Source organism: Schistocerca piceifrons, chromosome X (genome assembly GCF_021461385.2).
Source record: "Schistocerca piceifrons isolate TAMUIC-IGC-003096 chromosome X, iqSchPice1.1, whole genome shotgun sequence".
In the NCBI taxonomy this organism is placed as follows: domain Eukaryota; kingdom Metazoa; phylum Arthropoda; class Insecta; order Orthoptera; family Acrididae; genus Schistocerca; species Schistocerca piceifrons.
In genome coordinates, this window is record NC_060149.1 from 487,652,285 (window position 1) to 487,668,996 (window position 16,712).

The 16,712-nt window shown below is 42.8% G+C and overlaps 1 protein-coding gene across 2 annotated transcripts in view; it reads left to right on the forward strand.

Moving 5' to 3' along the window:
* LOC124721500 (beta-1,4-glucuronyltransferase 1) overlaps positions 1-16,712 on the forward strand; it is a 324,876-nt gene that overhangs the window by 51,339 nt on the left and 256,825 nt on the right. Inside the window, exon 1 of one of the 2 annotated variants that reach the window (XM_047246512.1) lies at positions 9,052-9,264. The exons of the other annotated variant lie outside the window; for it this stretch is intronic. The gene's annotated coding sequence lies outside the window, so the exon portion shown is untranslated. Of the gene's footprint in view, positions 1-9,051; positions 9,265-16,712 lie in introns of those variants that run through there. 2 annotated transcript variants of the gene reach the window in all.

Here is a 16,712-nt window from a genome sequence, read left to right on the forward strand (position 1 = left end):
CCTGGACCTTTCGCATGGCCCTAAGGACTCTGTTAACCCTGCAGCTCTCCGCTGTCACTTCCTCACGATCCTTGAAGTGTTCGGGGGCTCTGCAGTGGTTTACACCGGTGGCTGATGATAATGTTGGATATGCCTTTGTCCACAGAGGCCATACTGAACAGCATTCCTCGCCTGATGGCTGCAGTGTATTCACTGCACAGCTGGTGGCCATATCTCGTGTACTTCAGTATATCCGTTCATGCCCTGAGGAATCGTTTCTTCTGCGTACTGACTCCTTGAGCAGCCTACAAGCTTTCGACCAGTGCTACTGTCGCCATCCTTTGGTGGCGTCCATCCAGGGGACCGGTCCCGTCGTTCAGTGGTGTTTGTGTGGACCCCAGGACACATTGGCATTCCAGGAAACGAACTTGAAGACAGGCTGGCCAGACAGGATACGCGGAAACGGCTTCTGGAGATGGGTATCTCTGAACCTGACTTGCGTTCTGACTTACGCCACAGGATTTTTCGGTTTTGGCAGATGGAATGGCATAACAGTACGCGCAACAAATTGTGTGTCATTATGGAGACTAAGATTGTGTGGAAGTCTTCCATGCAGCCCTCTCACAGGGAATCAGTTATCCTCTTCCGGCTCCGCACTGGCCACCCTTGGGCGACCCACGGTTACCTCCTGCGCCGTGAAGACCCAACTCAGTGTCGGTGTGGCGCCCGGTTGACACTTGAGAGACTGGAGCTGGATCGTTCAAAGAATCGGAGGCTATAGGCTGTTTCAAAGGGTTGCGGTGGCTCAAAGAGGGGAAAGGAATGCAGTAGATGACGAATGGGTAGCTTTGAGAGATGAAGCACTGAAGGCACCAGAAAATTCGGTAGCCGGAACTACAAGGCTCAAGTAATCCTTTGACAACACAAGACATAGTGAATATAATAAATAAGAGAAGATATAGAAGTCCAACGAATTAAGCAGACAAAAAGAAATACAGACGTCTAAGAAACGGATAAGCGCAAATGGCTAGACGAGAATTGCAAAACTGTAGAAGCATGCATAAATATGGGAGAGACAGATACCGCCCATAGGAAAATGGAAGAAACCATTGGAGAAAAGAGAAGTACTGGTATTAATACTCGATTTCGGATGGGGAGGCTGTGCTCAGCGAACAAAGGAAGGCTGAAGGGTGGAAGGAATATATAGAGGGTCTATGTAAGAAAACAAACTTTAACACAATATTATAGAAAGGTAAAGGATGTGGACGAAAATGGCATACGGTTCTGCGAGAATAACTAAACGGACCAATGAAAGACCTAAATCGAAACAAGGCCCTTGGAATAGATGCTGTTCATTCAGAATTACTGAAATTGTTGAGAGTACCAGTCATCACGAAACCATTCTAGTTGGTATGCAGGATACGAAACAGGCGATATACTCAGTCGAGGAAGAACTTAATACCTCCATTTCCAAGTAAAGGTGATGACAGACTTGAATATTACAGGACCTTCAATTTAGTAAGTCATAGTCGCAAATACTGACTAAAATTATCGGCAAAAGAATGGAAGAACTGATGAAATCTTAACTCAGGGAAGATAAGTTCGGATTCTGGGGAAATGTCTGCATTCGCGAGGCAGTTGTGACTGTTTATTTTAGAACACACCTTGAGGAAAGGTAAACCTACAGTACGTTTATGGCATTTGTATACTTAGAGAAAGCTTTGACAGTGTTTACTAGAATACTTTTTGGACTGTGGAGGTAGCAGGGATAAAATGTAGGAGTGAAAAAGTTACCTACAATCTTCATAGAATCCGGACTAGAGCCATGATTGTCGGACATCGAAGAGAAATATTAGCGAAGAAGAGAATGACACAGGCATGTAGGTTACTTCTCACGTTATCCCGTCTGTGTATTGAGCAAGGAAGGAGGAATTTGGAAAGGGAAGTGAAATTCAGGGAGAATAACAAAAAACTTCACTGTTTGCCGATGACACTGTAGTTCTGTCAGACGGTGGAAGACTTAGATCAGTTGAACAGAATGGATGTTTCGAAGATAGGTTATAAGAACATAAAAATCAGTGAAACAAACGTAATGGACTGTTGTCCAATTAAATGAGGTAACGCCTAGAGGATTACATTTGGAAGTGACACCAAAAGCAATAGAAGGGTTTTGCTATTTGGGCAGCAGAATAACTGAACAATGGCCGTAGTAGAGGAGAGATAGAATGCATATTGTCAATAGCTAGAAAAGCGTTTCCGAAAAAATTAAAATCGAAAATAAATTCAGGTATTAGGAAGACTTCCCTGAAGGTATTCGTGTTCACTGTAGCCTAATGCGGAAGTGAAACGTGGACAAGGAGCAGTTCAGACCAGAAGAGAATAAGAGCTTTTGAAATGTAGTGGCACAGGAGAATGCTGAATTTTAGATGGCTAGATCGAATAATTAATGAAGAGGTCCTGAACTGAGTTGGAGGGGAAGAGAAATTTATGGCGCAACTTGACTAAAAGAAAATCTCGTTTGACAGGACACACCCTGAACGGTCAAGGGAATCTTGAGTTTAGTAACGGTGTGTGTGGAGTAAAAATTGTACACGAGACCAAAGCTTGAGTAGAGTAAGCAGACTCAAATGGACCGAGGCTGCAGCAGTTAATGCAGAGATGAAGAGGTTAACACACAAGACTACCATGGAGAGCTGCATCAAACCAGCGTGCTGCTGCTGCTGCTACTACTACTACTACTACTACTACTACTACTACAACACATTAGGATCCAGAAAATTTATATATCATGCTTAATTTTTCTCTGAACAGTAACGAAAATTTCTCTCATCCATCTACCTCTTTGTCGAAAGATGCTCAAATTAAAACAAATAGAACATGGCATATTCGCATGTCTTCATTTATAATCGGTCATCCATTCTTGGAACATTGCTCGCTGGTGTAATTTTAATGCTGCCTGACCTTCTGTTATACACTCCTGGAAATGGAAAAAAGAACACATTGACACCGGTGTGTCAGACCCACCATACTTGCTCCGGACACTGCGAGAGGGCTGTACAAGCAATGATCACACGCACGGCACAGCGGACACACCAGGAACCGCGGTGTTGGCCGTCGAATGGCGCTAGCTGCGCAGCATTTGTGCACCGCCGCCGTCAGTGTCAGCCAGTTTGCCGTGGCATACGGAGCTCCATCGCAGTCTTTAACACTGGTAGCATGCCGCGACAGAGTGGACGTGAACCGTGTGTGCAGTTGACGGACTTTGAGCGAGGGCGTATAGTGGGCATGCGGGAGGCCGGGTGGACGTACCGCCGAATTGCTCAACACGTGGGGCGTGAGGTCTCCACAGTACATCGATGTTGTCGCCAGTGGTCGGCGGAAGGTGCACGTGCCCGTCGACCTGGGACCGGACCGCAGCGACGCACGGATGCACGCCAAGACCGTAGGATCCTACGCAGTGTCGTAGGGGACCGCACCGCCACTTCCCAGCAAATTAGGGACACTGTTGCTCCTGGGGTATCGGCGAGGACCATTCGCAACCGTCTCCATGAAGCTGGGCTACGGTCCCGCACACCGTTAGGCCGTCTTCCGCTCACGCCCCAACATCGTGCAGCCCGCCTCCAGTGGTGTCGCGACAGGCGTGAATGGAGGGACGAATGGAGACGTGTCGTCTTCAGCGATGAGAGTCGCTTCTGCCTTGGTGCCAATGATGGTCGTATGCGTGTTTGGCGCCGTGCAGGTGAGCGCCACAATCAGGACTGCATACGACCGAGGCACACAGGGCCAACACCCGGCATCATGGTGTGGGGAGCGATCTCCTACACTGCCCGTACACCACTGGTGATCGTCGAGGGGACACTGAATAGTGCACGGTACATCCAAACCGTCATCGAACCCATCGTTCTACCATTCCTAGACCGGCAAGGGAACTTGCTGTTCCAACAGGACAATGCACGTCCGCATGTATCCCGTGCCACCCAACGTGCTCTAGAAGGTGTAAGTCAACTACCCTGGCCAGCAAGATCTCCGGATCTGTCCCCCATTGAGCATGTTTGGGACTGGATGAAGCGTCGTCTCACGCGGTCTGCACGTCCAGCACGAACGCTGGTCCAACTGAGGCGCCAGGTGGAAATGGCATGGCAAGCCGTTCCACAGGACTACATCCAGCATCTCTACGATCGTCTCCATGGGAGAATAGCAGCCTGCATTGCTGCGAAAGGTGGATATACACTGTACTAGTGCCGACATTGTGCATGCTCTGTTGCCTGTGTCTATGTGCCTGTGGTTCTGTCAGTGTGATCATGTGATGTATGTGACCCCAGGAATGTGTCAATAAAGTTTCCCCTTCCTGGGACAATGAATTCACGGTGTTCTTATTTCAATTTCCAGGAGTGTAGTTACAGTGATGAGTGCGTATTGCCTTCAGAGATTTCTTTCATTTCTCATATTTTTTAATTCAATTGTTTACATTACTCCTTGGTTAGGGGTAGTAGTCTCCGATTTTAAAAAACTCATTTTCCTTTTTTGGGCTTAAAATGTTCTCTTCGATGGCTACTTTACTGAATGTTAATCCATAGTTCGCCAGAAATTCCATTATCGAAATACGAGGCAATCTGTAAAAAATGTCTCCGAAAACCATTCACAGCGGGAGCAAAATACGTGTAATTTCAATGACGGACGGAAAGGCATTATGGAAATAATGAAAGCCCTGGAACTTATGGTGCGAGCAGCCTGTTAAAACTTCTGCACAAAGCGGACGAAAAGCGTATCGAGCGAGCAGAGCAGGGGATGACAGAAGCTGCGAAAGAGGCCCGCAGGGCCACCGTGGCGACGAAGAAGATGGATCATCTCCTTTTGGGTCTGAAAGAATGGCTGTATGATCCTGGGATCGCTGATTAGGGGTATATTTAACTTACAAAAGTAACCCAAAACGTTAAACGTATTATTTTCCTCGAAAGCGCATTTTTCAAATTGGCGGGAAACAAACTTTAGAACGGCACACAAGATTTTGATCAGAATTTGATGCTGGCGTTCTAAATTGAATTGTCACCGTACGTACCCGTTTTGCGATATCTCCAAAAGTCCACTTTCCGTGCAAGCGTTCGTCTCGATTTTGTGGGCGAAGAAAGTGACGTTTCTTTCGACGCGTTTCGGTAGAACTTAATATTTTTCAATTATCCCATGCACACTGATAAAAAATACATTGAAATTGACTTCTATAAAATTATTTTGTCACAGGTCCAATAGGATGGCCTCTGGAAATCCCGCCGATCACCGATTTTCTGGCTCTAAGGGGTCTTCCATCTTTTGCAGCGGTCACAGGGAGCGTCCGATGTAGACGCAAACTACTTCTGAAAGATGAAAGTGTAAGGAATGAAATTCTATCAGATTCAGCAATTCTTTTTATTTTACCTGAAAAATCACGAGAATCTTGTATTTTTCTTGCGTTCAAAGAGGGTTAACACCTTCGGCAACAAGAAAAATGGAGGATATCACCTCAATCAAAACAAAATTTCCCATTTTTTCCACATTTAGGTGGGTGGGATCTGTTACATTCAGTCTTTGTTTCTGCTGTTTTTTAAAAAAAAACATCACTTGACATATATTCAGTAGGGTGCATATTGACAGTGAGTTACCTCTAAAGAGTAAACGAAAATAATGGTAATCTTTAGTAATGAGTCTATCGAGCTAGAAACTGAACACATGTACACTATGTGATCAAAAGTATCCGGACACATCCAAACATAAGTTTTTCATATTAGGTGCCTTGTGCTGCCACCTAATTGTCAGGTAGTCCATATCGGCGACCTCAGAAGTCATTAGACAACGTGAGAGAGCAGAATGGGGTGCTCTGCGGAACTCAGGGACTTGGTGTGTCACTTGTCATACGTCTGTATGCGAGATTTCCACACTCCTAAACATCCCTAGGTCCACTATTTCCGATGTGATAGTGATATGAAAACGTGAAGAGACACGTACACCACAAAAGCGTGCAGACCGACCACGTGTGTTGACTGCCTGAGACCGCCGACAGTTACACAGGATCGTAATGTGTAACAGGCACACATCTATCCAGACCATCAAACAGCAATTCCAAGCTGCATCAGGTTCCACTGCAAGTACTAGGACAGTTAGGCGGGAGGTGAGAAAACTTGGATTTCATGGTCGAGCGGCTGCTCGTAAGACACACATCACGCCCGTAGATGCCAAACGACGCCTCGCTTGGTCTAAGGAGCGTAAACATTGGACGACTGAACAGTGGAAAAACGTTGTGTGGAGTGACGAATCACGGTGCACAATGAGGCGATCCGATGGCAGGGTGAGGGTATGGCGATTGCCCGGTGAACGTCATCTGCCAGCGTGTTAAGTGCCAACAGCAAACTATGGAGGCGGTGGTGTTGTGTGGTGGTGGTTTTCGTGTAGAGGGCTTGCACCCTTTGTTGTGTTGCTTGGCACTGTCACAGCACAGGCCTACATTGATGTTTTAAGCACCTTGTTGCTTCCCACTATTAAAGAGCAATTTGGGGACGGCGATTGCATCTTTAAACACGACCGAGCACCTCTTCATAACGCACGGCCTGTGGCGGAGTGGATACACAACATCCCTGTAATAGACTAGCCTGCAGAGTCCTGACCTGAATCCTATAGAAAGCCTTTAGGATGGTTTGGAACGCCAACGTAGTGCCAGGCCTCACCTACCGACCGACCTCTCCTCAGTGCAGCACTCTGTTAAGAATGGGCTGCAATTCCCCAAGAAACCTTCCAGCACTTGATTGAACGTATGCCTGCGAGAGTGGAAGCTGTGATAAATGCTAATGATGGGCCAACAACATATTGAATTCCAGCATTACCGATGGAGGGTGCCACGAACTTGTCGTTTTCAGCCAGGCGTCCGGATACTTTTGATCACATAGTGTACGTCATCGGACCTGAGAGACCCGAGAAATACGCCACGTGCTTTCTTGCCTTAACTGTGTATCCTTAAGAGTTTTGTTAATAATCAAAAGGCTTATCATAGGTTGGTATCCATATTAGTTCTAAAAATACTCTCCTTAGAAAAAGTTCTCAGCCAACTGACGGCCCAAAAGTGTTCTCTACATGACATGCGGATACCAATGCCATGCTTTTTTCTGTTGAGGCTAGCATATTTGGATGGAAATAAGACACCGTTCGCCGATTCTTTAAGAAAGTTTTTTTCGGAAATATTTTGTGTTTTCATGAAACTCGAATGATTAGTGGAGAACGGAAAATCGCGGAGCTTACATTAGTATTGGTCTCTAAAGCTGAGTAAAATTCACACCAAAACTATCTCCACTCAGCGGTTCCAATAACGCATCACGCTGCCTCTGGCACGTACCGTACATAATTAATGAATAATGGAATAAACGTGGTAACGCTGATGTGCTAAACAACTGGATGAGGCTACAGCAGCGATGATTGCATCGTTGATGGATTCCATCACTACTACTTCAATCATGCATCGAAATTTCCTTCTTTTTTTTCCAATTCGTTTCCGTAATGCATCGTTTAAAGACAAGCTTTTATTCCCTTTACGATCGCTTCATTTCTCTTAAATCATCTATATTCTCTCCAAAATTGTAATTTCTTCTCTCGCTGCTGTTGGAAGGATCGAAATCTAAATTCGTACACCGCTTCATCGTGGGTAGTATATGATCCAGTGTGTTCAAAATGATGAGCCTTGACTAGAGCAAAAGTATTCAAAAAAGATAGAACATTAGATGCTGCACTGTGAATTTAATCCAGGTACAGAAAGAACCTGAGGACAACGGTTTAAACGGTGCCACATAGAACTTTGTAATAAAGATATTTCGGAAGTAGATAAGAGGGAAAATACATCCCGCTGATTCGACAAAACAAAGTAAAATATTCAAAACGAAATTTTGAAACTTTAATGTTGTTTAATTCATGAATTTAAGTTTTTTAAACTCCTGCACCTGTTACTGATCAACACGAAGCGAACTCTCTCTGGTATATGGGCGTCGTCTTGTCCAATCAAGAAAGCGAGAGGTGAAGGTCGCCCGTCAGTTACTAGGTTTACATATGCTCGGATAGCTCTTCATAAGCACAGAGTACATACGTCATGAAAGATCTCGGTAATCCGCCACCCAAGTACGAACATGAAATGATATCGGAAGCAATGGAAAATGTAACTGGAATTACTAGGCAGGAGGCAACATCTCCTTGATTATAAGCCGTTCCTCTTCTGCCTAGGAACTTAACAGTAGAGGCTTTCTCTATGACTCGATGAGTGTATACGTAGCTGTACTTCCCTCCCACACGTCACTCACGAGGGAGCAGGAGTGTGACAAACGACAGAGCAAAACTTTTCGCGAAACGACCTAGTTCAGTGCTTACAAGAAATCCTTCGAACTAAACGCTCGTAATCAAAGAAGAAAATACTGGCGCAAGCTAAATGTTGTGATTGCCAGCTGTTTTCATTATAATTAGTTGTAAGATTATTTCCATGTACCCTTTCTTCTAACCAGCGTGATTCGTGAACAAGAAAAACAGGGAAGTGAAAAGAATAAGTTATCAGCATGAAGTATCACTCATGAAACTTTGAACATGTCATGAAGCATTTCGTATGCGCTTGTATTAATGTTGACTTTTTGAAAATACAAACCAATCGTGTACTAGTTACTTCACGTTTTCGTTTGATAGAGTTCCAGACGAACACGATAAGACGCTCCATTATTTCGTTACTTCCTTCACCTCTCCAACTCGCTCCCTCCATCACTGCCGCCTCCTCCTCCTCCCTACCTCTCTCTCTCTCTCTCTCTCTCTCTCTCTCTCTCTCTCTCTCTCTCTGCGTACCGGTCCGTTCGTAAGGTGGAAACAATCCTCAGATGAAGCAAATGTAATGATAAATATAAATTGAACGTTATTGATTGATTACTTCGCGTTAAAATCTCCAAAAGCTGCTCGTAGAGCGCAAAACCAGGAATTTTCTGGCGGCAGCGGGAGCAACGCGTTGCAGCGCGCGTATGTTGGCAGCAGTGGACGGGTCGTGGGGCCGTAGTCTTGGCTGCCCCACTGCAGTGAGCAGTTGGTGTCCTGCCTCGGTCGATGGCACTTCGCGCTGCGCTTCTCACGTTAAGTGTTAACTACTTACTGTGATGTTTATATGTCACACATACCGGCCATGTTTGGTATTTAGCGCGTGAATATGTGCAGAATTTTATAGTTCTTGAAGCTGAACAACAATGATGGACAGTTAGGCAGGATGGGCTCAGAATACCTGAAGTGTAAGCAGGAATCTCTCCGGTAAGTTCTGTCTCAGCCTCTGGCCGTATATTTAACCTAATTTTGATTTGCTGGTTCTAAATCAAACAAAAAAAAATTTGGCTCTCATAAATTCAAATGTAAACATTCCATTACAAAATGCAAACTTCAGATCAACATTGTTGAAGTAAATAAAGGTGTTGCATCCTTGAAGTTATTCGCTGTCAAAGATAGAGAATTGCTGGAGTATCACTAATTCGAATATTACGAAGATCATCACATTAGTATTTTATGTAGTGTTAAAATACCGTCGTTAGTTTGGATGAGATTTTACTGTAAGAGTTATTTATTGACATTACTTCTTCTGAAGTAAAAATTGAGCTGCCGTGTCTCGTAAAAATTAGACTCATTTTACTTCCATCTTTCTGATTAAGCGATATGAATCTTCGTTGAAAGACAATTTTCCTTATTACTGGATTTTTATCTTTAATGGTTCTTCAATTATGCTGTATTGATGATTGAGAAAATTTTCTTCACTGTTTGATGGATCCCCCGATTTAGTTTTTAACTACTTCCTTAAACAATCTTAGAGGTCCTTCCTATACGACATGATCTTTTAAGATTCACCCACAAGCTTCTGGCTACCACGTAAGAGAAGGCTGGAGGAAGGTAAAAATAGTGCTAAGGGATTTATTTACGAAAATGCAGTTGAATTTTTCAGTCAATTTTATGTTAGCATTTTCGAGACTTAGATTACATTGTGCGCGTACACGGTTGTATCTAACCTGTTTGTATCCGAATGCCAGTTCCTACACACAATTACAAAATTTATGTTCTTATGAAACACTCTGTCCGTAGAGTAAACAACCTGCTATCAAAGATTTACAGTTTATTTGTAAATAGATGAGTAGAACCTCTGAAACAGAACAGAAAGATCGGAAGATTGTAATTAAATAAAATTTAGCATAGCACAAAAACTTTCTCTGCTTCGTTCTTAAGTGACGACCATAGCCCAGCTAGACAATAGCATCGTCCTGAGACACCACTAATAAACTAGAAACGTACTACCACGTTTATAATTATGCACCTCACAGGATGAACCCTGTTTCATGGGACTTCCTTGTGTCAACTTACCATACAGTATATATTGGTACCTCAGGAAGATTAAATGACTGTCTTCTATGACCAAAAAAGTGAGTGTAGCAACGATATTGTCAATAGTCATATTTACGCGCAAGTCAGTACAACATGACACCTGTCATTTATGTCGCGGTAGACAAATTGTTGGAAATGTAGGCAGCCGTGGCTGGAATATTAAAACTATCAGCAGATGAAATCCACTTAAACATGCGTCTGAATCTATGAATAAGTTTCAGATGTACCAGATTAGTTAAAACTGATAAGAGAACCGTACACGTTTTAGCAAATACGTCGCACACGCTTCGGTTCTCAAAAATAAAAATGTTTTGGGCAAATAATTTTCATAGTCAACAACTGGTTTACACACATTTTGCTTTCATCGCCTGGTATTGCACAATTTTCACTACAAAATGTTCAGATTGTCAGAAAAGTCTGTTGAAATCGGTTATCAAAAATTTAGTAGTATTTATGCGATCTTTGCTACAGGGTGTTGATTACCGAGTAACATCACAAAATTCAGTGAAAACGATATTGTAGTTCGGTGGTGGAAAACGGAATGTGTCTATGTGTGGATTATTATTATTATTATTATTATTATTATTATTATTATTACTATTATTATTGTTGATTCGTAGACACCCCCCCCCCCCTATAGTAACATCTGAAAAGCTTGACTCTGTAATTGGAGTAGTAATGAAGTCAGTTACCTGAATTAGTTACAAACTTATGTGCTCTCTGTGTCTGTAATATTTCAGATCGTTTATTAACGCCAATATAGTCAACGGTTGGGAAATAGAACTTCGGCGTTTCGAATTTGGTTTGGTGGCTCTAGGTATCTGCAGTGTCATGAGACTTGCAGCGCCGGGCTTGGCTACTGTGGTGCGAGGGGTATTTGTGGGAGAAGGGAGCACTGTGTGCTTATGTGGTAGGGTGAGGGGGACGGAAGAGGGAGGCAGGGCAGGGCAGGGCGCAGCCGCCGACCGCCGTGTGCGCACGCACCCGGCCACGCCACTCACGGTCCACGGCTTTCCCTCTCTGACAGTCCCTACCAAACGCGCTACCTCCTCTTCGGAACTCTGCACACTGCTGTCCCGAAAATCGCAGTCGCGCAAGATTAAGGTATGAGCGCTGTCGTTTAATTTTTAAATCCGTTGGTTGTATAACTGCCTTCGGTGCGATGTTGTATCGCGTAACGTGAATAATAAAAATGTGTACTTCGCTTTCCTTGCACACCGTGGCTTGTTTCGGCAAACAGAAAACAAAACAATTCTACAAACATGTAGAGAATTAACACCACTTGATACAGTAAGCAACTACTGTAGTAAAGTGCCAACATCCTTTGAAAATGGACTGTAATCCGCTAGCCACTATTCATCTGTTAAAGTGCGGTAAATTGGATTTAATTTTATTCATCAGTGATTGGCTACACCGTTATGGATAATGTCCTAACGAAAGCATAAATTAAAACGTGGCGCTATCATACTTTTCCATTCTTTCTTAGCCGTTAAATGCGAAGCTTTATCGCCATCTCGTTGATGTCCCTCCTTGCAGCTAGTATGAAGTGACAAAATGAAGCATAGAACAATAACTGGACCACAAGTGCAGTCCAAACTGTAAAAGATACGCAGCAATCTGTAATCAGAAAGCTGAACTCCGTACTATCCGCAGTGTTGCACTTACGTACCACTGTTACTTTTGATTAAATTCGCGAGTGGTGTGCAAAAATAAAGGACGAACGATTCTGTATGACCTATAATTTCTCTGATTTTACCATCACGGCCATTTAATCAGATAAGTGTTGCAGGAAGTAATGTTGGTTCATTCTTCTAGGAATTTACGCTCTCTGAATTTTAAGATTAAGCCTAGTCGTCCTCCACGAAAGTAGGATGAACACGACGGTCTAGCACTTGACAAATTAAAGCGTGACTTAACGTGCTGTTCTCCTGGGGGTCTTCTATGTCTACTTCTTTTAGTTATCTGACAAGAGCTCCAGTTTAGCGAACAATATCAAATAATCGTTGGACCGAATTTTTTGAGTTTTGTAGCTTCGAATGATCTAGGATCAGGTTATTTGAGACACTAATTTGGACGCTCTAAAAATTTCTCGGAAATAAACTGAATCTTCAGCTACTGGCGGCATTAGATGTCGATAATACAAGATGAACTGCGCCTGAGAGATTGCTCCCGCATAATATTTTGAACAAATGCTGTGATGAGTCAGTGTGCGAATTTAGTTCAGCGTCTCTCAGCTCGTTCAAATTCATGTTTTCGTCATGTGTTCGAATATTCGTCCAAAAAAGAAATTAGTCAGTATCAAAGTTATTGGCTCCCACTGACGCTTGTTGAAGGCTAGTAAAAAGAGTATTTTCAGCACTGTTAGGGATTCCTATTAGAGCAGTAAATTTCCTGCTGTATACTCGTGTGACCCTGTTAGTACAGTGAACTTGAATGCCGAATGACAGAAAGTTCACTTGAGTTGGAGGGAGATAATGTTGCTGGTCCATGAAAAGTGTTCACTGACTTTTCGATTATTCTTGCACTTTTTGTAAAAATCTCTGCGGTTTAGTGGAGCCGTTATTGGCTTCTAAGGTGGAGCTCCGGAGTTTCGGTTCTGGGTTACCGGTTTGGAGAGAGAGAGAGAGAGAGAGAGAGAGAGAGAGAGAGAGAGAGAGAGAGAGGGAGGGAGGGAGGGGGGAATAGTCTCAAATATTGTACAGTTAACTTCGAGAGGCCAGTGTTGCTTCAATAAATAAGTTTAGCCGACATGCAAGCGGCCGCGCTTCCATCAAATCTAGATTCTTGAATATAGTTGCGGTCCTCCCGACGTTTATTAACTTCTAATGGAACCGCACCTTCTTTTTATCACAGACTCCGTCAAAATTGTTGGTATTTGCAGGACTCGGACAGAAATGAGTGACAGAAGCGGGAGTCCCAGATGACCAAGAGTTTCGAAAACCTAGCATTGCAACTAGAGCGGGTCGGACGATGCATTACCCATTTAATTCCTGAGGGGTATTTTCGTTCTGTCGTTGCAACTACAAGAAAAGCTTTTTTCCTTCACCAGGTACGTTTCGCTTTATTGAGTTAATGCATCATAAGTGGTCTGTAATTAAAGATATTAATAATTTCATTTGTTTTTAAGATCGAAAGAACTGTTCGTTAGCAATGTTCATTTATACTTTAATCTTAAAGACAAATCAAATTATAAGTATCTTGAAAAGGAAAGGCAAAAAACAATTCGGGATTGAAAAATTTCAGGAAGAGATTTTAAGGCGTACGTGAGAATTTCCAATGTAAAATTAGATACTTCCATTTTACAGTTCAGGATATACACGTGCTCGGGTGATACTCATTGTAAAAACAGGGGAAGCAATAATTTTGTCGGCATCTTCAGTTATAATTGCTGCATTTTTACAATTACATGGTTGTGTTAAAATCTCTATGGAAGAACAAACTTTAGTTCGTAAAATGTTCTCTCATCGCAGAGTTTGGCAGTAAACATCGCATAACTCATCATTTCAGCAAATATTGGCGAGGATATCTGGTGATCTAGAGTGTGGCGTATTTTGTGCAGTTTTGTGAAGACCTTTTTTTGTCGATAAGATCAGTTTTGAAGCATTTGATCAAATTATTTACTTGACGATAAAATTCGACATTGTAGGATTAACTGCAGAGGGTTGTTCGAAGATCAGAATGAAACTAAATGAAATCGTGTTAACCGAGTCTTCCGGCAGTTCTTGGTAGAACAAAATTACAATAAATTAAAAACACGCATAATGCTTACGTTCTGCAGTGTAGAACATCAGCAGTATAGTGCTTTTTATCTATTGTCAACGGAATACGAATTACTGTAAGCTTTAATTACAATAGCTTCCTGGAAAGTTAATTGTAGAATCCTCGTGGATGCTGAAAGTACAATCCTTTCTCGCAAATTTGCAGTCCCAAATTTTCCTTTCACGAAAATGATACATACAATACATTGAACATTATTTCGGTTTATTTGCAGTGTAAGCAACGTAAAAGTTGAAAACAGGAAAGTTTCCGCGTAGGGACAACCACACAACCCGCAAATTACCGTTCTGCCATCTTTGCACTGCGCCAACTACTACCTGGAAACTATGGGAATACAAATAACTCATACTTCGACCGACCCCCCTTCACAAATGCATACTTTTATCAACAATTCGCCACTTTGCACTTAAATTTCTGGTCAAGCCCTGCATATTCAATAAGTATGGAATAAATTAATGAGGATGAGTAGGCGCTGTCACCTTGTTAGTATAATTATTTTAGTCTAGGTTTCTATTGCGTCTTCTTTCTCACGAAAGTAATGCTAAAAATAAAATGCCCCGTTAAGTACGCCCACGGGAGATTTTTCTTACAGCTTACTCCGTCCGGACGAAACACGCGTACTGATGCCGCTGTGGCTGAAGAGTAAATTCTTAATTGTCTGTTAATTGATAGCAAGAGGAGCTGCAGAAACGTATGTACTGACGAATGACGGGATATCATCATTATACCAAATATTTAAGAGCCCTGATTGGTGGGACAAGGATATTCATTTTTTCCGGTATGTGGCTCACTTTGATCCGTAACAAAAGCAGTTCTAAACAGAAAGAACGATGCGTAAGGCAAGGGGCTAGTATCTTCAGGCCTGGACAGATTTGCTACGCTGTCGCTTATGATGCCGGAGGTAGGAGATGGGACGCGCAACGGTCGACAGTTGGCGGAACGGATTATGCTGTACTTTCAGGCAGTCTTGGGACAGACTTTGAAAGTTTCCTCTTAGATACCTTCATTTCTGTGTTGTCTCACGCTGACACCATTACGCAACAACCAAGTGTCGTAACTAGGAGACGCTTCTTCGTCTCGTAATCTGTAAGTACACAGTGACAGCGACTAGGTTGCGCTTTTGTCTTGCTTGCAACTTCAGTTTTCCATCCGTAGAACGTTATGGTTATTAAACATTTGCTCGTAAAAACAAATCAGCATTGATATTAACTTTGATGTTATTAACGTAAGGAACTACTACTTCTGTCTGCGAAATGATCACATTCATTTTATTTTAGACCATACAGAGAGCTAGAGAGACACCGGTAAAGCACATTAAAGGATTTCTTTTTATTGCGTAGCACCTCTGTGTTAATGACATATCACGATAGAATACGTTTTTATATGTACAATGACTGTAAATTCGGACCAAAAACCTTTGAAATATGAAATGCTGAATTGAAGATAAATTTAAAATTGATACGCAGCAAAAAGTTTACTTCATTGGCAGATTTCTGACAAAACTAGACTCCATGGGTGGGTCTAGAACTTCGTAATTCTGGTTTTCCTTGCTTATTCTAATATTTAAATGAACGTGACAACAGGTTGTTAACGTCTGTTGAGTTCGGCCAGCCTTATAACGTTCCCAGTTCCCGACAGACAAGGTGGGCTGGCTTGACATTGTGTAGCGGCTTATCTGAGGAGAGAACGAGATTGTCTTCCTCCACGTACTTGCCTGCACAATGATCTCCTAACGACAGCAAGCCATTTTGTAGAGCGCAGATATCAGTCCTGAAATGAGATAAGAATTTACCGTACGGCCCCGGTCGTTAACTGGATCGCTATCGCTATTACCCAAGCTCAGATGTAAGTAACGGGATTCACGTAGTTGACTACGGAAGACTTCTTTCAGGTGTACTCTTATTTTCTTACATACCACATCATTCAGAGTTCTAACGCGTTTAAACGGATCGAGGTTACTCTTTGAAAAATTTCCTCCAACCCTTCAAAATGAATGTAACCAACCCATATATTTCCGCACTAACGATCCAATTCAACGTTTCACATGTAGTTTCCCCATTTTTTGCCTTACATATTTTAAGTCTCGTAGATCGAGCTGTAGCAGATTATCCGGGTTAAATCCCTTTGCCTACATAGCCCCACCTGTAGCAAACAGGCTAGCATGACGCCACAATAAATGATTTGCCTTCTTATTCAGTCTCAAGATTTTCCAATTCGTAATCTTCGGTCGCTTGCGTGTTAAAGTTGTTACTTATTTGTCCCTGCAGCGTCGCCATTTTCCTCAGTAGGCTGAGCAGACGTTTTTCCAGATCTTCCTACCCGAATAAAATGTGATATGGTTGTGTCGCTAGCCAACGATACTGACTACGAAGATCACGATAATAGTACTCACCAAGATGTCCGGAGACGTCGATCATTTTTCATTCACTTCCTCACGTGCGTGCTACTTATCCGAAGAACAAGTGGCACATGATGATTTCTGTTAAGACCATTCCTGTATTGCCAACCAAATGGTGTATGGGACACCAAGTCCAACTGAGATGAACAAATGACCTACG